The sequence below is a fragment of the Corvus cornix genome, chromosome 4 (genome assembly GCF_000738735.6).
Source record: "Corvus cornix cornix isolate S_Up_H32 chromosome 4, ASM73873v5, whole genome shotgun sequence".
In the NCBI taxonomy this organism is placed as follows: Eukaryota; Metazoa; Chordata; class Aves; order Passeriformes; family Corvidae; genus Corvus; species Corvus cornix.
Window position 1 is genome coordinate 5,530,484 of NC_046334.1, and position 26,610 is coordinate 5,557,093.

Consider the following 26,610-nt stretch of genomic DNA (forward strand, 5'->3'; position numbering starts at 1 on the left):
GGCGAATATTTTGTGTCGTGTGTAATAGGTAATATAAAGTACATATGTAATGATTTAACTGAACATCTGAGTTTTGGATAAAGAGAAGTTTTCATCTGGCATTAACTTCCCAGTGGGCGGAGAGCAGTGACTGTTGCCAGTCCCATCGGAGCTCTCTGATGGATGCTCATTCTATAGGAATTATTCAAGCACAGCAAATTTGGGGGGGGGAGGGGGTTTGGTAGCCTTCTTTTGTATGGGAAACATGATCTTCAAAGATAACAGAAGGAGAGAGAACACCAGAAAATTTTTGTGATACTTCTGTGAGAGTGTCCCAATCTAATCTCTGTTTGGTTGTGGGAGTTGGATCAGTATAAGACATTAGCAAATAGGGTCTCTGGCCTCACAAAGCCAAACACAAATATTTAACCTGGCAAAGGATTTTTCAGTAACAATCCCCCAAAAGCCTGAGAGGAAGTAGTACTTTTAAACTGATAATATGCTGATGTGCCAGGCTTCAGCCACTGCTCAGGAATAGCAGGCAGGAATCCTTACCAGCTAGGGATATCTATTCAGAAATAGAGATATGGCTGTTGAGAAAGAGCACACCTAAGTTCCTACTTTTCTTCTTCAGAACTTGAGAGGTGAAAAGTAAATGCTGGTAAATTTCTGTAGCTCTGGCTGTGTCCAGTGTACCCAAGTTTTAAAACAGTGCAGGGAGAGGAGATGGCTGATCAGTCTCCAGAGGAACAGGTAAAGGGAGGGATACTTTACTGCTGAAAGAATGGTATTAATATTTATAATCCCTCCAAGGTGGATGGCTCTGTAATTTGCAGCATAAAGCTATAAATCCTTCCCCTCATTTTCCAGATTTATATATCAATGGTGTTTTTCCTATTCTCTCCTTAAATAGGTGGTTGCTGCTATTTCTCTTGGCTCAGTTAGCAGAATCTGCAGAACACAGTGACAGCACTTCAGAAACTTAGAAAATATGCACACACAAACACACTCTTATGTGTACTGGCAGGTTGTAAGAAATGTGTCAATGTCATTCTCAGAAGTCACTAACCGATATAAAGGATCTAACAGGAATTGAGAAATTTATTTAAATTCCCATCTGTATCATGCAGGATGAAAAAGCACTGTGGGAATGAAAGAGAAAAAGAATAAGAGATCTTCATGCTTTGTGTGATAAACCAACCATTAATTCACAGTTTTTTCCCCAGTGACCTTTTTTCCACTTTTATTCTCCTTTTGAGATCTCTCTTTGAGAGAAAGGATGAAGTGGCTCACTACTCTGAATCAGTATAGAAATTTCTATGCCTATATTTCAGATGATTCTCCCACTCTCCACTTTCCTGATTTGGATGAGAGTGGCAGAAGCTACACAAGGAATCAGCTGCAGCGAGAGTTCCCAGAGTTTGGTCCCATTCACTGCAATTCCAAAGGCATTGGGATTTATGTTAGGAATGAGTGCCACAGCCTGAGCAGACCCCTCAAGGCAATACTGATTTTCGTGAACAAACCTCCTTCTCCACTTGCTCTGGAGCACTGGTGCAGCACAGCAAAGGTGCAAACAAGTGTCAGGGACTTGCTGTGGGCTGCATGATCCCCCAAATTACTCCAGACCAAACACATGCCAAAGCTGCAGAGAAATACCATTGCCAAGAGCCCAGTTCTGCAAAAATAAACACTTCTTTTATTAAAAAAAATGTAACTGTGTACTTTTAACCCACCTTGAGCAGAGTTTTGGAAATTTCATTTGATTTGCATTTGTAAATTGGATGGGTTTGTATTTAGCCAAGACTCCAGGCCTAAATTCCAGATATACTTGAAACGATGCTCACAAGCATGACCAGTCACTCCAGTCCTAGTAAGGCACACTGATTTTCTCTTATGGCCAGTCAGGAGCTGATGTTTCAGCATAGCTCTCCCTGTGAATTTTGAACGCTATAAAAAATAAAATAATCACTGGATTAAGGGATTGAATTGCCTTTATCTGCCCTCGAGGCATGACACCTGCCTCATGGAGCTTCACTCCATCCTCTGGTGGTGTAATTAATTTCATGTAAAGTGGGAGGGCCTTACTCTGATTTTCAGTGGCTCAGTGTGAAAGCACTGCTGTCAGATACGTTTTGGTTCTGAGTTTATGGGATTGTGGGAAAAATATTGGGATGCATTGTTTGTGGTGCCTGGTGATGAAAAGGTTCAGCTGACTCCTGAGTATTTGTCATCGATTGTACCATCACTGCTGACTGTGAGGAACCAGGTTTGAAGTGCTGGGTGTTACCAAAAAAAGGCTGTTTCCAAAATCAGGAAAGGAGAAGAGTAAATTTGTCTAGGTGTTTCATAAGCTGTATGGGAGCTCCTCAGTTAATTGAGGAAAGGGAAAGTGGGCACAGCTGCCTTATTTTTCTAAATTAAAAATACCTTGGCTTTATTCACCCCTCTAGGAGCCAGCCCAAACCTAGGAATTGCAACAGGATGGAAACAGCTTTAATGCATAAAGGATTCGGGGTCCTGGTCAGATATGCTCAGGTGATGGTACGTGGCATGGCCAAATTTAAAACCAGTCCATGAAGTTGGGGATGGACAGACGTGAATCCTGCTGACACCTCCAGCCAGCTGGACCCTGCCATCCCTGAGTGTCCCAAGGGAGTAAACCACATTGTTCCAAGCCCTGTCCAACCTGGCCTTGAAAACTTCCAGGGATGGGCCATCCACAGCTTCTCTGGACAAGCTTTTCCAGCACCTCACAGTAAAGAATTTCTTCCCAATATCTAATCTAGACCCACACCCTTTCGGTTAAAAGCCACTTTTTTGGTAATTTTTTTCATTTTGTGGCCTTGCTACTGAGAAGAGCAGCACAAACACTGAAAGGTACTCGACTGCAGTTTCTGCCTCCCTTTAAGTGCTGTCCAGGTGTACATGGCTTCTGAGGAAGTGGTGGGTCAAATTCCTCTACAGAAGGGTCTGGCAGGGGCAGGGTTAAAAAATGAGCTCTTCTCAGGGAAATTCCCCTGGCAACAACTGCCTGTGGCAGGGAGCAGAGCCACCTGCACCTCATCAGCGTGGGAGGGAAGGGGTGATGAAGGCCAGTGGCTCTTCTGAGAAGTGACAAAAAGCTGCACCTCCATGGAGATTATGAAGCTGAGCCAGAAGGACCTCAGAAGGGAGATGCTTAGTCTTAAGCTTTTGTAAGGAATGAGACCTTACTATTGCTACTGTTATTATCATTGTTAAATTATTATTATTATTTCTTCTTTACATAGGTATATTTTGCTTATTTCCACTTTAGGAATTTTCTTGAACTCCAGCACTTTTTCTCCTCATTTCTTTCCTCTCTTCCAGAATTTCTTTTGTTTTGTTTTATTGGCTTTTTTTAAGAACAGATTAAAATAAAAGGATTTGTACCTCTGTAACTTGGACAAGGGAATATTTGAAGGGGAGAATAATTCTGTAGTCCTTCATGGTGGCCGACTTAAGCTAAGCTTGGTTTTAATCTTAGCTACCAAGGTTGGTGTGTCTTTATCAAATCAAACAAAGGTGCTGATGAGGCACTGCGCTTACATCTCTGGGGCAGGAGTTTACAAGCACCTCAGACACGTGCCCCAAAGCCATCACCTTGAAGGCTGGCTGAGGAATCAGACCATGGAGGCAGCAACGTGCTGCTGTAGCAGCAGTGCTGGCTGGGTCTAATCTGCTGCTGAGGGCTGTGGTGGTTGCCAGCGCTGCTGCTCCTGAGCTGGGAGGGAGCGAACGATCCGGATGCTGTTTGGGCAGACAAAATAGTACAAAAACTAAACCCAAGAACATGTTTGGCTGCCTTTCCTATTGCAAATAGCATAGTCTGAGATAGAGGGCTTCCCTAGAGGAAGGAAATTAAGTGTTTACTGGTGCTGATTAATTTCTGAAAGGATTTAAGAAATCTGTTTATACATGGGCTGAAGGTGATATCATTTTTTCTGATGTCTGGGAAGAATGAAGACTTCTTCAATCTGCTTATTCAGATGTTAAGCACTGCGAGGTGAACAGAGAAGGCACCACATTGCCTCATCACATCAGTCAGAACACTCACAAAGAGCATAAGGCCACAAAGTCTGGATTCAGTAAGAACAGCTGACTCTGAAAGAGAGAAAAACTCTGTTCATGGCTCTCTTTTCAGGCAGGAGCCTTTGAGCAGATGTCTGTAACATGCCTGCTGATCAGAGCAAGGGAGCAGAAAGCTGTGCTGTGCCATGCCTGCCGTGCTGCTGTCTGCCTGCCTTCCTCCCAGGCCTAATCCCCTGCCTGCTGGGGAAGGCGTTTTAAAGCCAGACCTTCAAGGCTCACATTTGAAAGATTGCCCAGAGAAGCTGTGGATGCCCCATCCCTGGGAGTGTCCAAGGCCAGGCTGGATGGGGGTCTGAGCAACCTGGCCTAGTGGAAGGTGTCCCTGTCCATGGTGGGGATGTGGAATGTGATGATCTTTAAAGTCCCTTCCAACCCAAACCATTCTGTGTTTCTTGATATTTATAAAGAGTATGAGCTAAAGAATGTGTTTTACCCAGGAGAGTGAGGGCAGACACAAGAAAGTCAGGCCACAGTAGGTCAGGCTTAGCTTAAGGTGAGGATTTGAAAACCAGGTCAGAGCATGGGATAATTTCTTTCCTGAGCTGAGAGCCAATTGCTCCACCCTACAGGTACAGAGCCCCACTGGAGGTGGTGGGGGGTGATGGTCACAGGGTAGGCAGGAGAAAACCTGGGACACCCAGGGAGGAATGAGAATTTATGGATATGGTAGACTGCAAAAAGGGGTCTGATGGTGATACTTTTTGAATTGACTTCCAAGAGTAATTTCGTATTTACAGATGCTGGGGACACTTCGATTGCTCTGGTTTGCTCAGAAGGTAGAGTTAATGTTGCACCACTCAAAATATCAGATGCACGTGAAATCCCAGCCAGTAGTGATGCAATAAATCATTGATCAATAGAAATTGGAGAAGTTCAAGAAAGTCTTTAAGAACACCAGGTACCATCCATTTTGAAAGCAAATGTATGCAACAGGCTAGGCTAGGTTGGGATAAAAACTGAAGGTTCTTCTGCACACCTAATCCCAAAGAAATTCTGATGTGGTGTACAAGGGGAAACATTTTCCCCTCATTATGTGGCTCAGAAGCTGGTTATTATTCTGTAAAGAAGAGTCTACTTGATTTTCCAAGTCTTACTTGTTTATTGGTAGTCTGTTGGTGTTATAAAGGATTTCTTTCTGAACTGTAGCATGAATGCTGGGAGGAAACACAAATTACTGTTCTGGGGTAATGATCTGAAACACACTCTCCCTCCTACGCCTGTCTGCAATAACTCCTTCATTACATGACCATGGAATTCTCTTTCAATCATGTGGCATCCCGTTGGCAGCTGTCCCCTATGAATGTCAGGTAAGCAATAGTGTGAAGAGACCATAGTAGGCTATTGGATGTGGAAAATGCAGTGTCAGTATTTGGGAAGTTCAAGTCATAAGGATTAGATTTGGAGGGGAAGAAGGTGATCGAAGGAAGCCTAGGGCCTGAATGCTTTAGTAATTCTGGCTCAATGTCTGCTGTACTCCTAATTAAATCCTGCTCCCTCCCAGCCTTGTGCAGATGGTGGAGTGTCACTGGGGGTTTAAGAAGCCTCTGTTCAGCACATGACTTGTAGCACCACTCAGATTCTGCCTGAGTTGTTTACATGGCATTAGTAAGGATCTGGAGAATGACGTATTTCAATGGTTTCGTTGTTTTATACGGTTCTCCAGTGTTGTGATGAAATTTATATTCTCTGGGGGAAAGCACCTTATCCAAATTGACATCTTCCATCTCCAGTGGAGTGCAGAGATGGGAGGGAATCAGCAAAGAATGAGAAAGTTTCTCTGTTTATTTTGTTGTTGTTGTTGCAGAATCAAGACCATACTGAGCACTTAAAGCAGAAGTCCAACACAAGATAATAAACAACCAACAAATGGAAATCAGTGATGCCACATCACTGATTTTTTTTTAAGTTTGCATTAATAATCATGAGGTTGATATGACTTTGAAACTGACAAATTATTTATATATGGTAATGACATTTATAATTGCTGTAAAGTTTAGTTGAGCCTTTATTTTACTTTTCTCCCCCATTTACTGCCTTTTCATCTGTTATTTAGCTTGTTTGTTGGAGTGGATTTGTATGTTTTTAAGTCTGATACATGTGTTTTTAATATACTGGGAAGATAAAACATTACCTCCTGTCAATCCAGTTGGAGTCTGTGGCCAAATCTCAACCTCACAGAAAACAAATGAGCCCCTGTTATCCTGTGTATATGGAATCATTTCATTCTTATCACTTTATGTCCAGGTTTGAGTTAGTATAAGGGCTTTTCCTTCTTTTCCCTTTCAACCTCCTCCTTCTGAGGGAAGGTGTGGCTGTCTGCTGGTGTTTCTCATTTTTCTGGGGCCTAGGATACACTTGAGGGAATACAAAGAAAGAAAGATTGAGAGATTAAACAAAAAAAATTGCCATTATATGAATGAAGAAGCTTTCTGCTTTTCACAGACAGCACCCTGAGGTTGGTTCTTTCAATACCACCCCTTTTTTTCTGCCTTGGAATCTCTTTATTCATGCCATGGCTATTCTTGCTGTCAGTATGAGCTGGTCAGTACTTCCAAGGTGCCTGTGATGTAAATAATATCCATGCCTGTCCCAAAGCCGTGTGGCCTTCACTAGATGCCTGTACAGTTGCAAAGGTCATTACTCTAATAATGAGCTACTCTTTCCTTACCTCATGAAAGTACATATTCACCCTGATCTTTAAATTTAAAATATTTTACCAGACAAGTCTTTCAAGGCTGATTTTTATTATTTCTTTTTTTTCTTAAAATGGTGTATTGGGAAAACAATGTTTTATAACCCTAGTGCCTAATTTCCAAAACGGTATATTCATAGGACAAATGCCAATAAGCTAGAACGTTACACAAACAAGAATGCTATAAATTGTGTGTGGACTATTTACATAAAAACTTCAGCTTGAGAATTTACGCAATAATTCATTTTTAAGCATTTTACAACATATTCAGTAGGAAAGAGGAAGGTAACAGAGTTAAACCATTTCTTTTGTAACTCAGAAGTTTAGAAAGGAAGATTTATCGGATGGTTAGTCATATTTTGCATAGTCATGAACAATAAAACCTAAAGTTGCTACAGCTGTAGTTATTTGACAGAAAAGACTGTTAGAAAAGTTCTGTTAATGCTTAATGTGTTGCTCCACAGAAACTACATTAATGTATATTACAGCTGAAACATAAACCCACCTGTGTATACAAAAATGAGATTTTTGTGTTTCTCCTCTGTTGTTTTCTCTCCCCTGACATGGCAGGTAATAATAAAACAAGAAGAATTGTGATTTACTTAAACTTGTTAAGTCAAGAGAGAGAAAAGAACAAAGTTTCTTATTGTGATACACTCCTTTTTGAGGAAAACTTCAAAACTTGTGATGATCTAACAAAGGACAAAACTCATTTTTCTTCAACAGAGTGGCCACTGCAGCACACAAAAAAATGTGAATCTTAATGCTTCAGTCAGATATGCTGCTTGAATATTTTTATTCAGAGGGAAATGTTTTCTTTCCATCTCTTACAGTAGTATTTATTTTTCTATTCTCTCTGTTCAACTTGGAAAAAAAAAACCAAACAAAACCAAAACTGTATTTTAAAAAAAATCAGAAACTTAATATTCTACCATTTCTCTGCACTCATGATGTTGAGTAGTCTGAAAAGTTGTCTTGATCTCAATACCTATAAGCACCTGGCATTCCTAGAGGAGTGGTTTATTCTTGGACACTGCTCTTATTGAACACTGTCTCCACAGATTCAACAAGAAGTGTAGGAACATGTTTTTAAAAGAGCTCTTTACACTGAGGCCCAATCCAGCCTAGATTTTAACAAAAACCATTGTGAATCCTCCCTTCTTATATGGAAATGGATGGTTGGCGAATTCCCCAATTGAATTCCCCATTTCTAGCCTGGTTTTAGGTTTCCATTGTGCTCCTGGTGACCAGCTTACATGTTCAATTGCGTTCAATAACTTCTGGTTTTGTAAGTTGAAAAACAATGTGCTTCAGGGCAACCTCCCAATTCCGTTTGTTTCTTTGGGGACAACGTGATGCTTGTGAAGAGCATTTCAAACAATTAGGGTTAAATTAATCATGGTATTCAGAGGCATTTCTTCCATTTGGCTCTTTGAAAGGAGAATACTCTTTTATTTTCTTTTGTTTCTTCTGTCATCTTTGCCAGAATTAAAGGCAGGAATAGAGCTGCACCACTGAATATGTGCCTGTATAATTTTGTTAAATAGGGTGAGGTTTTTGAGTCTGTGTATATATGTAGAGACAGTGAAATTAACAAATTGTTTTGAATATGTGACTGACTGAAAGTTGGGGGGTTTAAGTTTACACACATCTGATTTGGTACTATAGGTGTTTAGGTTTATGTGTGTCAAACTGACTGGAAAACCCACGGGAGCTGGGAGCTGAGTCCTGCTGGAGTCACACATGGAAAGGAAAGGCCAACCGAACTCAAAGATAGGCTTTTTGTAATGTTAGACAGAATTGATGGACCCTCATCACACTTTTATTCCACAGTGAATCCTGGTTTTGGCCACTGTTTTTTAGCATGCCATCTTGATTTAATGCACAAAGTGCTTGAGCTGTTGGACATGCCCATAAAGTGTTTTATCTCAGTTTCAGGTTTTAAATTTTATGTCAGTAATAAGCACCTACATTTCATTACAAGTCAACGGGACTGTCTGATTGTAAATCTTTGCAAATCTTTTTCCTTCCTTAGCAGAGGAGTAAACTTCATTTTTTTTCCCACGTGGCTCAAGTGCAGTAATAGGATGAGAGAGAAAACAGTTTACTTGTGACTTGGATACAAATACGAATTCATCCTCTTCAGGATAAACTTTAGTCAGGGTTAATCCAAATTTAAATTTAAGTCTTGCTTTGGCCAGCACTTCAGTGTGCTTTTAAGTGCAGCAGTCATAAATAAAGTTCCAGGAGAACAAATCACGTTGAGTGACATCTCTTAGCGTGTTCCCTGGAGTTCATTGTCCTGCCTCTGATGGTGTATAACGTCCTCTAACAGATGTATCAATGTACAGCCCAGGTACAGCTGTATTTAGTTAGGTCCCTGCTGTCACACTACTCTGTGCAACGTCTGAACCCCAGCAGGGGTGAAACCTTACGGTGTTGGAAGCCTCAATGGAGCTCTGTCCGAAGATGTCCTTTATGAGGCATGGGGACATCCATGTTTGATTTACCATATTTCTGGATTTTCTTTTTCTTCTCAGCTTTGTTCACTATTTTCCAGTGTTTTACAGCTGTGTCAGTCAGTCTAATAAAAAATATTGCATCTTCTTGCTAGTGATTCCTCTCCTATGCCTTTAGACTGTTACAGCTGCAACAATACCACTGCTATTAAAATATTTACATCAATCTCTTTTGTTGTTCTTGCTAGTTTTTCTCAAAAGGAATTAGAGTTTGCTGTGGTAAACACACTTTTCTTTAGGAAAGTGTAATTCTGTGGATAGGTAGTAACTTAATCGTTATTTCATGCAATTTAACACTTTGATTTTTTTCGCCGTTTTAGGAAAGACTAATGAATTTCATATTACTTTATGCAAGCAAAAGTAGGTGGTCTTTAAGAAATGTTAATGAAACACCCTATAAATATTAAATTATAAATTTTAATCTCTATAAAGTAAAGCTGTAATACAAAAAACCCAAATGCTACAAAATTAAACAAGGGCAGCAGATATTCTCTCTGTTCCAGATATCCTAAAGCTCATCCTAAAATGATCCCAATCAGCAACATTGCCATTGAAAAGCAGAGCTCAGGTTTTCAATGTGTGTCCTCTAGAGCACAGGGGTCACTGGCAGAGTTCCAGATGTTGGTGTGATTTCGGGTAAGAGCGGGCAGTTTAGTCTCTTCTTCATCAGCGGATCTGCTCCCTCCCTCCTCTGCGTGGCTAAACCCCAGGTTTTGTTTGCCCTGACGTCATGGAGGGATGGCTCAGCATGCTGGAATGATTTTTTGGTGCTACAATGACGTGATAAAATTTGGAAGAATCCAAGCACAAGAGCTGACATCACTATGACAGACAAACCTTGGGTAACACAAGGTTTCAGGGTACTTGCAAATACATTTGAGATTTGCCTGAATTCTCTTATGTAACACAGAAAACTCCATAAACAGGCTTTCTGTTTGGCTGTGGGTTCAGAGCAGTCAGATTTACACTTTGATGTACTCATTGTTAAAAACTACAGCTCTCCTGCTAGGAAGATGTCTGCTCCACGCTTGGGTTGCCAGCAGAGAGCAGGTTAGATGGCAGGCTTTTTGTCTGCCACAAAAAGAGAAACAGCAAGAAACTACAAGATGGTCCTTTCTTATCACAGTTTGGAGTGAGGAAAGAAGAGATCAGTGTGTCAGGCTATTACTCAGCTGTGGTGTGACTGATGATTGAGAGCTGTAGGTTTTTGTAAGGCTGTGAGGACTTTCAGGTTTGCACAAATAACACAGCAAAAGCAAACAAGACAGTTGGCTGGAGTGATGGGTATTAAAAAGAATCTGAATAATTAGCTTGTTTAATAGAGAAAGTGTTAAAGGCAATTATTATTTTTGCTTTAGGTTTTCGAGACCATGTTAATGTCTTACAAAGAGTGGTTAGGGAGTAATTATATGCAGAAGGTGTCTTTAGTCAGCCAGGCTGAGCTATAATTCAGCTGAGAGGCAAACTTTGAGCTTTTGGTATTCCATACAAACTTCTCACAATGTTTTTAGTGGCTTGCACCTATTTTATTTCAAGCTTTTTCATTTTAGTTTACTCCCTCTCCCTTCCTGGTCTCCTCATCAAAACTGGTCATTTAGATATTGTATTTTTACCTGAATTTTACCAAAACTGGTGTAATTAACTTCTTAAAAAGAAGATACATCATTTTATGATTTGAAGTTCCTGAGCAAGCTTCTAAACACAGCATCACTGCTAATGCCTAGGTCTTTCAAGACTGAAAGTATTCAGCTTTATGAATCTGTTTCATCAGCCTCATTGAGAAAAAATACTATAAAATCACTGTGGAGAGGTTCATCTCTGCATATGTTATCACAAGGATTTCCCTTTTAATGGGGAAAATATTATTAAGCTCAGACTGTTATGAACAATCTAATTTGTCTGGGCATGTGATATCCATGAGGAACAGATAAAAGAGAAGATTTAATAGTTTCAATCCTTGGCAGTATATTTTGTTCCATAACCACACAGAATTTAAGCTGTTTGTGTTAAACTTGAACAAAGCTAAACAGAAGAAAAGAGAGATCCTGCTGATTTTCACAGCCAGTCAGAAGAATCCTTTTGGAAACTTACAAAAGGGTGAAATATTGCTTTCCCCAGAAAAAATTCTTTAGGATGAGTAAGCTCCCATTTGTGGGGTTCCTCTGAGGTTGTTCAGAACAAGAGAGTATCTTTTTTCTTGATCAATTGAGTGGCTGCCAGGTACTGAGTGTTACTAAAGCAAAAATGCGGTACCTCCTGCAATCTGAGTTTCCTACAAATTCCTTTATGAACGTCTTTTTACCACCTTTTGTGTGAGCATTAGATGAATTCCCAAGGTCAATCTTTCTGGTGCATCAGCCATTTTACATCTTTTGCCAAGATTTAATCAGACTGAGCACAAGTTATCTGCTAGTGAAGGGGAGAACATAATAATTTATGAAGGTTTTGGCACCACTAAAGTGCAGCTTAGGGCTTATGGACATACCCGAGTATGGAGGGAGAAAATGTGAGAGCAGCAACCCGGACAATCAGAAGAGGATTAATAAAAGCAATAAGTCTATGGTGTCTTGAAACACCTTTACCAGCCAGCCACACAGGAAGGAATAGTCTGAGCAGCTCTGCTTCTCAGTTGCTCTGTCTGACTTCCCTGGCTCCGCTCTGTGTGTAACAAAATTCACATTTAGTGCAGAAGGAAATAGAGGAGAGGTTTTATGGTAACTCTATGGTCAATCTACCATGTAAACAGGGAATAAAGAGAGGATTCACTCCCCATCTATCCTGTGCTTCCTACTGGCAACCCACCTTGTCAGAGCTGAAAAAACCGTGGACCATGGCAGAGATCCAGGTGAGGGTTTTCCAGCAAAGAAAAAGAAATTAGAGGGCAATATATAATATTCAGTTAAGTGTTGGTAAAGAAATATTTTGAGAGTTTGCTAAACTTCTCCTCAGCTCCCATGCATTATTAAAGTCACTTGGAATTAATAACTTTCAAGTACTGGCTGGCAGCTGAAGAACTTCCATAAAGATGAATTAACTAAGAAACGAGGGAAAAAGCTCGCATCAGAACATAATGGCATTATAATTTGCACAAGAACATTTGTCAGAGAGGAAATTATTACTAAATGCTACAAAAGAGTCCTATAACAAAGGAATCTTATGGGAGGAAATGTTCAGAGTTTTTTATGGTCTGTTCTCTATTTCAGTGCCTGATGTAACAACTAGCTCTAATGTGTACAGTCAAGGTCATTCAGTGGAACTGGAGCCAGCAGCCATTTGTTCCAGCAGTCCCTCTATTTCTTCTCAGGTCTTACTGAATTCCTGGAAGATTTTCTCCCCATTGTTTAACAGAGGCTGTGTGAGGTCTAGGAGTCGTCTCCTATTCTTTTCTTTTTATTGCCTTCTTTATAATTTCTCATTCTCTCTTTTTGTTACCCTGCCACAGTTAATTTTCTCCCAGAGATGCTATATGCGAATTCTGTCCCCAGAGGACAAAATCTGCAGATATAGGTACAAAATTCTTGTCTTTGCTCTCACAGTTTTATGCATCTTCAAGATGTATGGTTCCTGTTTGAATTTCTCTAGCACGCTCCAGAATCAGAGAAACTTTCTCTCGCTGGGAAATTTTCTCAAGCCAAGAAATCTGGCTAGGAGTCATGATGTGTTTTGCCTCCTGCTTGCGTGTCTCCACACTTGTGAGGTCTTGCAGTGTTTTGCAAGTTGTAATACTTGGAGCCTAGCTTGGGACTATTCGGCATTACTCCGTTATAAAGGCTGACACTTCAGACTGCGCTGCCTCATGTAAAACATGAATCCTGAAGCTTTACATCCATGTGTTTTATAAAGATTCCTCTCAGACGTGTCACTGCCGCTCATTGGAGGCATCTGAGCACCCCACTATGTCATCTTGGAAACCTGCCACAGATCCTAAAACCAGACCACCACTTGTAAATTTAGTATGGAGTTGGGCTCGTCCTTTGGCAGGAGGAAGGGAGCAAGAACCCAGTCTTATCCTCAGAAAAATGGGAATGCATCTCTTGACTACATATCCAGTGAGCACTTCCTTTCCATGGCCATCAGGATCTGCAAGTGTCTGCCGGTCCAAGTTTACACTAATTTAAAGAAGCAATATTTTTAAGTGGTTAAAAATATTTGAATCAAATAAATTAATCCAAGTTCCTTCCCACACTGGGCTAGAGTAACTCTGTTCAGCAAAAGACCTACTTGATTTTCATTAGCTGGTATGATTTTGTATTGACAGCATTTTCCTGGTTATTTCTGGATTATCATATAGCTCTGTTTGAGCTCAATGAAACCGGGATATTTTCAATGTGGAGTTTGGAGTGTTAGCTAGAAAAGTGATTAAAACTTTTCAGATTTATTCAGATCAGCCCGATCCTTAATCCAGAATTTAAGACCAGATAATCCTCTGTTTCATTTCTACTTTCCCTCAGAAATGGCTGTGTAACTAAAGGATCTTTCAAGACCTTGTTGTTGCAAGCAATTACACAAGGAAAATAGGTAGTTTATAAAAAGTCTCTCTCCCATCACCAAAAATTAACTACACCAGTTCTTATTCAGGAAAGTAAGTGCCATTAAATCATGAACTTGCTTATGATAAAACCGAAGAAAGTGTGAGTGCAAATGTAAACACAATGACAAACTCGTTGGTGCCAAAATTAAAGCTTATATTACAGCAGCTGATAGCTAGCTGCAAGTCAGAAATATGATACATTAAAATAAACAGTTTGAGATTAATCTGCAGCTATCTGGCAGAGCATGAATTAAAGCACATTTCAAATAATGTCAACATCAGTTTAATTCTCCTTCCCTTGCACCCTCTTCCATTACCTAGCCTTATACACATGTTTTTAGTTGAATCCCAAGGTTGGGGATGGACTTTTAGCTGGTGGACCCACTTCACATGCCCAGACATCTGGGAGCACAGTAATTTAGCAGGAAATTCCCCAGGTTGTCTGGGAGAAGAGTGAGGCTCTCCGTCACTTGCTTGGAGTAGTTTTGGGTTTATTATTTATATTTGTCTCAATTTCTAGAAAAACTCCATCTGATGTTTGAAAGTCAAGGTTTTTTTAGGCTTTCATTACTGAACATCACCTACAAGAAAATTTTAGGGTCTCATTGCAAAGAGCTGCATGCCAAGCAAACTTGAGTAGTGTTTGAATTTAATACTGGAGCAAGGGCAGATAATAGGGAAAATAAAAACCACTCCCCTGTAGTGCAAGATATACTTATATGGCTCTGTTCACTTGGAAATCTGTTCTCGTTGATCTTAGTCTGACTCTCTGCAGGGTTTCCTTGGTCAAGGGGGCTAAAATTGATTCAAGGCCCAAAGCTCTTCAGCTCAGTGTTGACAAAACCTAGAATCCAACGTCCTTGTGTCAACACGCTCTGACTTTCTTGGATCTTCAAACCACATTCTGCTGTATGACCAAAAATGGAAGGTGGATCACAATGAGAAACATATGGCTGGGAATGGAATTTCAGACTGGAGGAGAAGAAAGGAGGAGAAGGAGGAGGACGGAGATTGAGAGGAAAAGAGCAGAGTAAAGTAGAAAATGAAAAGAGAAATTAAATTTAGGCCGCTTTATTAGGGAGAAGAAAAACAACCCCCTCAACTCTTCTGGTGACCTTACATGGGAACCTCCTAGAGCTTTTTTTTTATGGCTTCTCTCTCTCTTGCATTTATTTCCCTTCTCTGTTATTTCTATAAGGTGCTAGACATTGCATTTGGGATAAGCTGGAGAGCTAGAGATTTTGAGTTATTTACCTGCTTTCCAGGGCATTCCAAAGGGGTGTGCAATATGTCTGAGTTTAGAGGCAGGAGCAGCTTTTCAAATGAAGACGTTTGGCTGTGACTCTGTAGTTCGAGGCTGTTCGCAGAAATGTCTGAGGCAAAAACTCATTCAATTAGCTCCTAATTAGAGCTGACTGAAGGGCAACAACAGCTCTGCTGTGTGGCAACTTGTGAGGTCCAGCAATTTGGGTTTGCTCAAACACAGCCATACCTACTGGGAATTTAAAAATGTCCACTTTTCATTCTGACATGGAGCAAAGTTTGGGGCTTTTTGTTTGCTTTTGCAAAGCGCTGATATATTTTTCCAGGGTGCGGGAAACGGCCTTTCAGCGAGCTGTGCTTCATTCCTTACAGGAAAGGACAGCACATGGGCTTGCCTGTACATGGATCATGCTGCCCCTGGGGACACTGTTGGCCCTTGCTGGTGGCTCCAGAGGGACTTGTGTCCAGGGCAGGAGGAGCTGTCTGCCTTCCATGGATACAGGTTTGACACTGCTACATCATCACCTCACTGGGGCAATGGTTTAAAAAATTGCTCTGTATTTTTGGTCAGATTGCCATGAGAAGCTGTGACTCAGAGCATCTCAAAGAGCAGAAGGTGCCTGTGTTTAGACAGATGAATTTATCCTGTGCTATGGAGATCTGCTTGTACCATATATAGCTGTTCTTTTCATGTTTTAAGCAGTCTTCTTGTTTTAAAAGGACCAGAGAAAATGGGACTTTCCCAGCTGGATGAAGATGTTTCTTGCTGTAGCTTTCCAAACTGTGTCATACATAGAAATAGGGAAAAAAAATACCAAAAAAGAGATGCACAGGATTCATACCAAATTCCCTATTTCTAAAAATGATGATACAGTGCAGATGATACAATTGCACTGCTTCAGAGCTAATAACACTTGATAACCAAAATCTTGTCCCTTATTTTGACAGCATTCCCTGTGGACATCATGGGAGCAATGGCTCAGAGGTAACATTTTAAATGTAGTGTCTGCTACTGGATCTTGCTTCTAAATTCACTGCATATCAATCCTCCTCTCATCTAAATTCTGAACAGAGTTCCTACCGATTACACCAAGTGCAATATATATAATTATATTTTATATATATTATAAATAATAAAGTGCAGCTGATTGTAAGTGATTCTTGATCCGTCAGCATCAAGATTTAGGGGTGGAACAGAAAATCAGTTTCCTACTGGCAGGTGATTCTTTACATGTTCTTGAGAGTGTAAAGAGATTTTCATATGGGTAAAGAGTGTGGTTAAACACTGATGTAAGTGTCAACCTGTGCTGAGATTTCCAATAGGGAACCAGATTATATCTTCAATGAGTAGCCCTACCAGAGACAATAAACACGCTTCAGATTTTGGTTTATAAAATTAACTTGGTATGATATTGGCCAAGCTTGTGTGGCTGCTAACTGCATTTCTTGGAGCATTCTAAATCTGTTTGCTTTTCAAACAACAACAGCAAAAATCTGGTTTTGGACAGCCTATTAAACACTACATGGTGCAGACTGCTTCAAAAATAGCATAAGCTAAACACTGATGGTTTTTAATAAACCAGACTTAAACAGTGAGTAAGTTTAATAAAGCGGATACTTAAGACAAGCATAATGAAAGGTGAAGGTCTGTTTTCTTTTTATTTCATTTCTTAACCTCTATGCTTCGATCTTGTGTTTGGTTTGGGGTTTAAAATAAATCATTCTCTTAAATGAAGTAATAAGAGAAGTAGAGTGAAGAGCCGACCTGTGCAAAGAAATTTATTGCAGAGGAGCTAGCAGGCCAGGAGAAAAAAGTTCCTATATTAACTACAAAACAGTAAGTGCTAAGACTTTAATAACTTCATTGCAATGAAAATGTTTTTCATAGAGTCAAAACAGATTAGTTGCAAGAAAAAATATTTAGTTCTTCTACTTGAAGCCAAATGGTGAAAAATTCTGTTAATCTAAATAGATTTATGACTCTCATCATAGTCTGTTCCCTCTGATGATTTGGCATGTTTTTTGCTGTAACCAAACACCTTGAGACTGTACTCAGACTAGAGAGAAAAGTGATCATGCTTCCTTTTTGTAACCTTATGTCTCTCATCTCCCTTAGGTCTGTGTGACTGCAATGGCCTCTTTCTCAGAGCTGGTCTGGATGGAGGAGGTGAGGGTAAATCACTGCTTCTTCTCAACTTCTACAAGTTGAGGGGGTATTTGACTTCATATTTTAGGATGAATTGCCTCTTTTTGCATTAGTAGTTTTTACAGCTGCTCCTAATTTCTTTTGCCAGCACTACCAGGCTTCAGTAAAGGCAGAGAATTCCCCCTAAAGCTTCTGTCAATCTATTGAAAACAGCCTTGTGCTTTGAATGTTTCAAGCAGAATTGTTTCTAGACACAATTAAAAAAGAAAAAAAAAAGCCAGCTTCAAAATAAAGTGGTGAGGAATAAATTTCAGTTTTCATTTCAAAGAGAGACATACATGTATGAAATCTAGTTTAAATTTATTTCTATGTGAACAGTGGCAGAAAGTGTTTGTTAGTCATATAGCAATACGAAGATACTGTGTATAGAGGCTTTCCTTTGGAGACAAGGTATTGAAAAGGCATTGACAAGTGGAGGAAAAGGAGAAGGTTGCCTAGTTTGTGTATTTATGTATAGATGGGCATTCAGTTATGATTATTAATAACCTCTAACAAATTTATCAGGAGGTTCCTCTGTATCACAGTTCTACAAGATATAATTTGAAACTATTAGATTACAGCACTGTAGTAACATATTGTTTTAACAGTATCTTTTTTGTAATTATTTTGTTTGTTTCTACAATTTGCCTTCTATTCAAGGAGAAAAAAGAAAGTTTTCCTAATTTTGATATTAAACTAGGGCCACTAGATTAATGGAAGGAGTTGGTTATAGTGGACTCAAACAACTGTGAGCTGGTGACTGGAAAAGATGCCTAAGACATATGTGGGTTTTTCTTTATTGAAGAGGAATTTTAGAATTGGGGTTTCTTTTCCAGGTTTAAGAATGGTGTGTTGCTAAAGTAGAGGGATGTCAGTGTAGGTAAGAAAGAGGTAAGTCTTCAGAAAAAAGTGTTAGTGAGGTTAATTAGCAAAGTTACCCAACAAGTTTTTCTAACCAACACATTATTTAGAGATTCTACTGCGCTTCTATTTAGTCTGTTTTTCAGGTAGGCATTCCAGATTAAAGCAAATCAGAAAATTCTGTAAGCTTCAGATGACATTCCCTAAATAGGATCTCCTTTAAGTGAGTTTAAAAGTTACAGATATACATTGAAAAAATTACTTTTACATCTTTGTTAGTAAGGCAGTCCAGACATTGTGAGATTTCCACTTCTTTTTGTTTTCTGCAAGTGGGTGATGCCTTTTCCTGGTCTTAAAATCAAGAGTCAAACAAGGTTAGAAGGGAAAAAGGGATTTTACCTCGGTATTTATTTTAAGGATCCTTAGGTGCACTATGTCCAGGTGGAATGCACTGAAATGCACCCCGCAATGCACACCCACAAAAGATCTGGTATAACGTTATAGGTTTTACTAATTAGCATATCTATCAAAAATTCCCCAGTGAGAGGCTTGAACGAGCCCCTCCTCCCCAAGGAACCTTCCCCTGGATGGTTCTATCTTAGTTTACAGAATGTGTTCTGGAGAGGACCTTGGGGTCTGGGGCATTCTGATCCCTAGCTACGAAGCTTCTAAGATGTTTACTCTCCTAGCTTGACAAGTAAGTCTAAGAATGTAGGCTAAAAACACTAATACAGAAGTTGTAAAAAGGTATATTAAAGGGGTATAAAAGAAAAGGCAAAAAATCATCATGGCATCATGGGTCTAAACTTTCCTTCTTAGATAACCTACACAAGCTTAGGATTCAATCGATGAAGCTCTGAGAGCAAAGCTTAATCAAGATTTTGAAAAAATATAGTCAGCAATCTGCAAAGTGTTTGCTTTTAGTTGTAGTGGTGTCAATACTCTGTTTGACTGAAAGCTGCATTCTTTTTCTCCTGAGTGAGTGAAAAACCATTTTCCTATGCTCCTACTGTCACCAGTGTGCTCCAACTCTCTCAATATTCTAAGCAGGAAAATGTGTTCTCAGAGAGGCTGCGTTGTCTTTCCTGAGACATTTCACCTGTCCACTCTGTTATTCTGAACTCATAAAAATAATTTACAGAAACAGAAAGAGAACCTCATTGTAAGAGGATAAGCACGCTTGTCAGGCTGATGCAGACAGGAGGTGGGATGGCTGTATGCTCAACAGGTGAGGTGGGACCATTCCCAGATTTCTTTAGCACCATACAGAGAAGAAAAAGACAAAAACTTTCAGGATTTTCCATCCCCAATGTTGACAGGTAATGCTGGGAAATTCTGGTTACAAGGCAGCAGCAATTTGGGGAGTTTTGTTTAAGTTTATTATTGGTTTACTCTGACAACAATCTTAGTTCATTTGGGAGTTGTCCTTGTGGGAGAGGGGGATTTTTGGAACTGTGAAAATGTGCAAGTCCTATATAACATCACTGCAGTGGCTCAGACACTGCTTCTGACAAGACTAAGAGTGATAACATGCAGAGATGAATCTCAAGTGACTGTTTATACAAGATAATATCATTGCAGAACATTGGAACAGTTGTTACCCCCTCTGCAGCCATGTCCACCTTCCCACCCTCATCCTGGTGGGGGCTCATGGATAATTCCATGTAAGCCTCTCTTTTGGCTGGGTGGATCAGGTTTTTTTGCCACTTCAGCTGCAAATCCTGAATTTGTCATGTGACACACTAAGTAACTCCACTCCTGACCCCAAAGTCATTGACCATGCAGAAGACTCAGTACAGGGCTGTAGTAACTCTGAGAAACCAAATACTGTCCTTTTAGCTGGGTTCCAGACTTCTCTGGGAGGAAGGGATCAGTCTCTTCCTTCAAAGTAACAAGTGACAGGACAAGAGGAAACAGCCTCAAGCTGCACCAGGAAGGCTGAGATTGGATATTAGGAAAAATCTCTTCACTGAACGGGTTGCCAAACATTGGAATAGGCTGCCCAGGGAAGGAGCTGGAATCAGCAGCCCTGAAGGTGTTTAAAAGATCTGTGGATGTGCCACATAAATTGTACATCTGCTGCATGAGGGATCCTGATCCTTTACTAGCTGGAGAGGGGGCAGTTGGGTTGATCTAATTTAAGTATTTTGAATCTTTCTCTTGAGGTGTTTTTAGGCAGTCAAGAGCTAAAAGCGGAGTTATTTTCTTCCTGGTAGTATGAGAAAAATTTGCACTATTCATGTCAGTTACCAAATGTCTTACACCTTTTGAAGGACTGCTCTGAGCTGCTCAAAGAGCTCCTGGGAAAGAAGCAGAATGTCTTTCCAGTGCAGCTACACGTTTCCTTGATGGTGATGCTGGGACACTTCACTCACACAGCTGGGCTGTGGGAAGGGGGGGGGCACACAGCTGTGCTGACACTGCACCGGTGCCGGAGCCCAGCTGTGACAGTCACGCTTTGCTTGTCGTTTCCTCACTGCTCTCAGGGGGATGCTGTCACCTGGCAGAGAGGTGTGGGGGCCTTTGCCTCCCTACAGCACCTGGAAACCTCCAGAAAGTCCCAGGATTTCCCACCTGTTCTCGTGGGAGTGTGGCAGTATCCTGTAATGGCGTGATCCATCTCCTGATGATGGGGGATTTATCCACGTAACGATGCTTGGAGAGGTTGGAGGCATTTCCAAAGAAGGTTGTGTGCAGATGTTGGCTTGGGGGTCTAAAGCAGTAATGTCACCTAGGTGCCACAGTGGGCTCAGATTGGGAAACTTGCAGAGTTTGTCATTCCTAGCTCACACCTTTGGCTCTGTAGAAGTGCATGGCACACAGGATGCACAATTTTGGTAGCCCCATATGTTTTATACACTAGCATTGATATGCTGGGCTCCCTGGTCATTCAGTTTTCTTCTCTGTCCACCTCATTTCTTTGATCCCATGGGGTTTTTCTCTCTTTTTTTTTTTTTTTCCTCCTAGGCAAGGTTTGTGGTGGGCATAATGGAATGAGTTAAAAGGTGCCAAATTAAATTAGTTCACAAATTTGGAAGGAAGCCAGTCAGGAAATAGCAACTGCTTTTATAGGAAAGCATGAGAGAAGGAGGGAGAGACAGGGAGGATCTGTCTGCCTGTGTGCATGTGCAAATGTAAATCATGTGCCCAAAAACCAAAGTCAAATGATTATAAATGTTTTGGATTGATGCAGCACATTTCTGAGTGATTTGCAATACTTCTTCCTGGAAAAAAATCCCCTTGTTTGCTCATAGAGACTGCCAGATGTACAGGACTGGTTGGGAACTCCTGCACTGGTATTTTGGATGTTTCAGGGTTAGTTGCTGTGCTGATCAGTGAAGGAGCCCCATCCAGACCTTATTAACTTGATGGAAGAGTGCAGCACGGTCGAAAATAAGGATGATGTGCTCACTAACTACACAGTAATGGTCTACAAGGCTTTAGCTCTCCTCTGAGCTTATGAAGGCAGAAGCCATGAGGAAATCTTTCCAGCCACAGCTTGCCTCCACTTTACAAGTTGATCTCATTTCATCTGCTCATGTGACTTCCAGCAAAGTTAAATCTGCGGAGGCTTCCTCTCACTTCATTCTGCCCTGAACTTAAAATAGTCCGAAAGCTTTTATATGGCTTGCAGCAGAAAACAGCCGTGGTGGCTCTCAACCAATTACATCATGATTATGCGGTAATCTGTGTTTTCTATGTGTTCAGAAATGTATTTTTTGCCACAAGTGCCTATTATAGTAGATTTATGGAAGAGCGCGGGGCACACTTTCTGCTTTGTAAACTGAATATTTTATTATATGAGACCCTTGCCAAAGTTCTCCTGATATATTTTGTGTCAGACTGTTGTGGGAAACAGTACAAAATGGAATACATTTCTTAGTTTCTCATGAATATTAATCTCTGAAGAGAAGTACAGACTATATTCCACCAGCTCGTTCTTGGTGCAACACTGCACCAAATCTGTGAGATCTCTATATGAGATTAAAACTCTTATCCATGGCACACAATGCCTTGAAATACATTGATGAGCTATTGAAATTGTGCTTATTGAATATGTCATTTAAGCGCCTCTACTGAAGGCCTTCAAAGTTCTTTGCAATGTCTACCTTGTGTATTTATTTATTCTATATTTATAGAACATAGAATGTATGCTGCATAATATATATTAGATATATTATACATCTTACATCAATGTAAAAAGTTAGAAATCAGGAGAAACTAAGTAAATGACTTGCCACAGCCAGAGAACAACTGTGTGGAAACATTAGCAATAAAAATCAGAAACTGTGACTCTTGGACCTTTATTCTAACCATTAAGCACTAGTTTTTAATTCTACATGGGCATTGTTTTGGGGAGAAAATGAAAAAAAATAATCAAACTGCACTGAGGAAGTCTTCTTCAGCTCCCCAAGTCTGAGGTATTTTGATTGAAAGAACCACATAGCTACCAGAAACATATATAACTACTTGACAAAGGCAAGCAAATGGATAGGGGGGAATCCTTTATGTCTTTGGCATTTGACTGGGCAGAGGGGAGCTTGCTGCACTCAGAGGAGAGTTCAGAGCATCTTTCACAGCAGAAATACTTCTGGAGTTCCATATGGGACCTGTCACCATTGGATTCACTTTGGTCCTTGGCTTTCTGCCCCTGTTTCTCCTCATCTTCTTTCTTGGACACTTTTATTTTTATATATGAAGATTATTAATAGAACTAAATGCTTTATAATTTTTTCATCTCTAATTAAGCCCCTGGTCTGGCAATTTTTTACAATGATTGCAGGTAAAATCCTTTCAGGTATTATTCCAGAGCTCATAGCTCCTTGTGCTTAAACACAGAAAAGCCATAAAATAGGCTGTGTAAAGATATCAAATGAGACACCTTTCTTGTGTTTTCAAACTGAGACTCTTTTTATCTATTTGGATTTGAAACTTCATTCACCTGTTTCACACAGCTGAATGACCAAGTTCTGGGCACTTTGAGATGCTTTTCTGGTGACAGCACCTTGCCTCACTGAGATCAAAGTGATAAAATAATTATTCTGCCTTTCGTGGCATCAAAAAGGGGTTTGTTTAGTCACAAAAAGTCAGGTTTTGTGAACAGCATGTAGTGTTTCAGGTTTCCTTTTAGCTACAATACCATTCTGACTATTCTGGTGCACTCATCCAGAGCTGTTGGATGTTTTCAGCCTGTGTCACCAATCTCTCTTCTAATGCAACCAAGAGATGTATCAGAGCATTTTCTTTCAGTAGATTCCTTGAAGGCATCCTAGTGATGAGTAAAACTGTGATAAAAATATGATACACCATCCATGGTGCATTTAAATTGGCCCCAGAGTTTTTGAGACTGGTACATAGTTTGCATTTCATTTAAATGAATGCTTTGGCTCATTACTTAAGTAGACAACCTTGGGAAAACCTCATATTATGAGCTTTATTTCAAGCTTAAGTTAATTATTCATATGATTATTTTTCTTTCCTAGGTACCACCTTTCTCTTTTCCATAGTCTGACAATAAATAATGTACCTAACGTGCCTGTGTTTTTGGACCAAGAAAAACACACTCAACAGTGAACTTATTTTGTGTATGGCAATCAAAGTTCAATAAATATAAAAAATTAATCTGTTTTTCGTTTGTGTAAGCACAAAAATGTATTTAAGAAAATTCGGTTTCCTTCATATTTTACACTCTTTGAGCTCCAGCTTGGCTTTAGTGACTTTTTTCCCAACTTAAAACCTTGTTTGCCAAGACTCAAACTGAGTGAATTTTTATTGCACAGTTATAGACCATTGGTGGGGGGGGGAGGAGGAGAATTATAAAATGGAAAAAAGTTGAAATAGCCTTTGCTCTAAAAGTGCAAATAGCATACAGCACCCATTAGAGAGAGAGAGAGAGAGAGAGAAAAAAAGGTCATTGCTAATATTTTCTTCAACATACTTCTACAATGCTTTAAAATGCACCCAGGGTGCTTTTCACAGATGGAACCACTGAACATAGTTAAGGAGTAATGACCAATAGAGAGGGCAGCTAATGATGAATTGGGATAAAAGCTGTGGTGAAACCACCAGCCCTGAGCTTCAATGGTATTTAGCAGCAAGAAAACACCAAACTTTAGGAGAAAGAGGAGTATTTCTGTCCTGATGCTGTTCAGGGTGTGGTGCTTTGGTGGCCAGGTGAGCATCCTACTGCTCCTGGCTGTACCAGAGGAGAAAGAGGGGGCAGAAATACCCAGGGACATGTCAGTTTTATAATAGTCACTCAGGGAAATGTCAGTTTTATAACAATCACTCAGAAAAAGCTGGGAAATATTCAGATTCTGTTAACAATAGTTTGGATATTCTTCCAATTTTTTTTCTTTTTGAGGCTGGCAGCTGCCAAGACCTTTGCTGGTTGTTATTTTGCATACTGGGGTGTAGCTCTTGGTGATTATTTATCCCAGTGAACCACAGCCTCCTGTATTTTTCAGCATGACCTGGGTGGACAAGTCTTTGGCTAGTACTGCGATTTAAACTGAAATACCATCTGGCAGCAGTATAAAACCCAGCATGGCAGGAGGTGAAATGGAAGAGTAGGAAAGGATTGGTAAAAAGATATGACTGGGGAGCTAGGATGTGTGTCAGAAATAGTATCAGGATCAGTGTAAGAAATTCTGTGGTATGTCTTGGTGCCATCTGATGGTTAAGTTTTAAGAGGCTTGTCTTCATGAAGGAAAACACACAGATTTGAGGGAAAGAACCAGGGTTCTCCTATGGTAGGAAACTATTTTCCTTTGGTGGAATATGACTTTTGGCATTTACAAATGCATAATAATGAAGGGGAACAAATAACATTCATTATAATGCTCTCGAACCAACAATCAGAGTCTGTTTTAAAGTCAAGTGTCTCGCAGTACATGAATTAACTTGACAAAATTAGGAAAATACTATGGAAACTGGAAAATGTACTGCATAAAGCTGACTCTGTTTTGCCAATTCATACTCCAGTGCATTTGTATAATTTTTATACATAAATGAGGCATTGTGTAATCTGTGTAAATCATTTGTAAGTACTGGGAGCTGCAGCATCTAGAGCATGAAGTGTATGAAGCCAGAGAGAAAGCTCTGAAGGAGCAGTAATGTTAATGTGATGACTGAGAAGTAACTGCATATTTAACTGTCTGTGAAACAGAAAAAGGTTAACTGCTACATGAGAAGCATAATTGTTACAGTACAGCTTTCCCATAGCTTTTGAGGACACTATTTATAGATATGTAGATATATAGTCATGATTTCATATAAATTTGTGCATCAATCTATGCACTAATTTGAGAGCAAACAAAACCTTTGGCTTTTTTATTTTTAGGTTTATTCTTCTATTATTATTTTTCTATTATCCCCTCTATGAATGGGAGAGGAAAATGTTCTCGATTCATGTAGTTTCATGTGAGTTTTATTAACGTTTGCTCTTTAATTTAGTGAAATTCCATTTGTAATACATCTTTCCCATGAATATGATTTAAATTAATTTCTTCAGGTTTCACTGACGTAAAGCTTTAAAGACAAGTTTGCTGATGCTTGCTCTGTTCTGAAAGACAGTGATCAGGCCAACAGGAGCCTTGGGTTTTTAGTCTTTATATAAAGAAATTCAGTTGAAGCCTCAGGTGCAGAGTAGGTCCAGAAAGGAAATATCCAGAGGCTCCATACTCAACACTTGGGGCAAAAAAATCATGGCAAACTCTCTCAAGATGCAGTGCACAAAGTGTTTTTCTTATTCAAGGGACATCTCGTTTAAAACAGTGGAGTCTTTACCTTCCATTGTTCAGTGAATTCTGAATAACCCCTATTTGTTACAAATCTGACTTTGCTAGGACCTTCAAATACTATGAAAGTGAAAACCATTAATATAGGTGCAACAATCTCGCACAGCAACAGGATGGATCCTCAGTAAGCTTCCACATGAGACTATCCAGAAGCACAAAAATAAGTGGATATTAAGTAAATCAAACCAGTTTGCATGTTGTAGAAAGACTGAGACCTAAAGGGTTTTAAAGAAAGGATGAAAAGGCTATAAAAAGGCATGGGAGAAGCAGTCAACAGAAGAAATAAGCAGAGATTATTAGGGAAGAATTGGTAAAATTTCTGTGGAAGGCCAACCAGAATAGAGAAGGAAAAATCAGTTCATAATTTCAATTTAACAGGTTTTAGTTAAAAGTTCAATTATGCTATTGAAGGGCTGGTCCCACAGGATAGCACATTTCTTCTTTTTCCTTGGTTAACTGCAGTCCACTCTCCATAAATTGCAATTCCTTGGGTCTGACATGAGCAGTGACCCAGATCTTCAGCACAAAACAACAGAGCCACCGTTTTTAACGTGGGTAAGTCAATAGACACACCTGACATGAATTTCCTTGAAATGAGCTGGCATGTGAATTTTATTCAGGCAACTTTATGGTGTTTTAGTCCCTAGTATGGATCACCAAAATGTTTG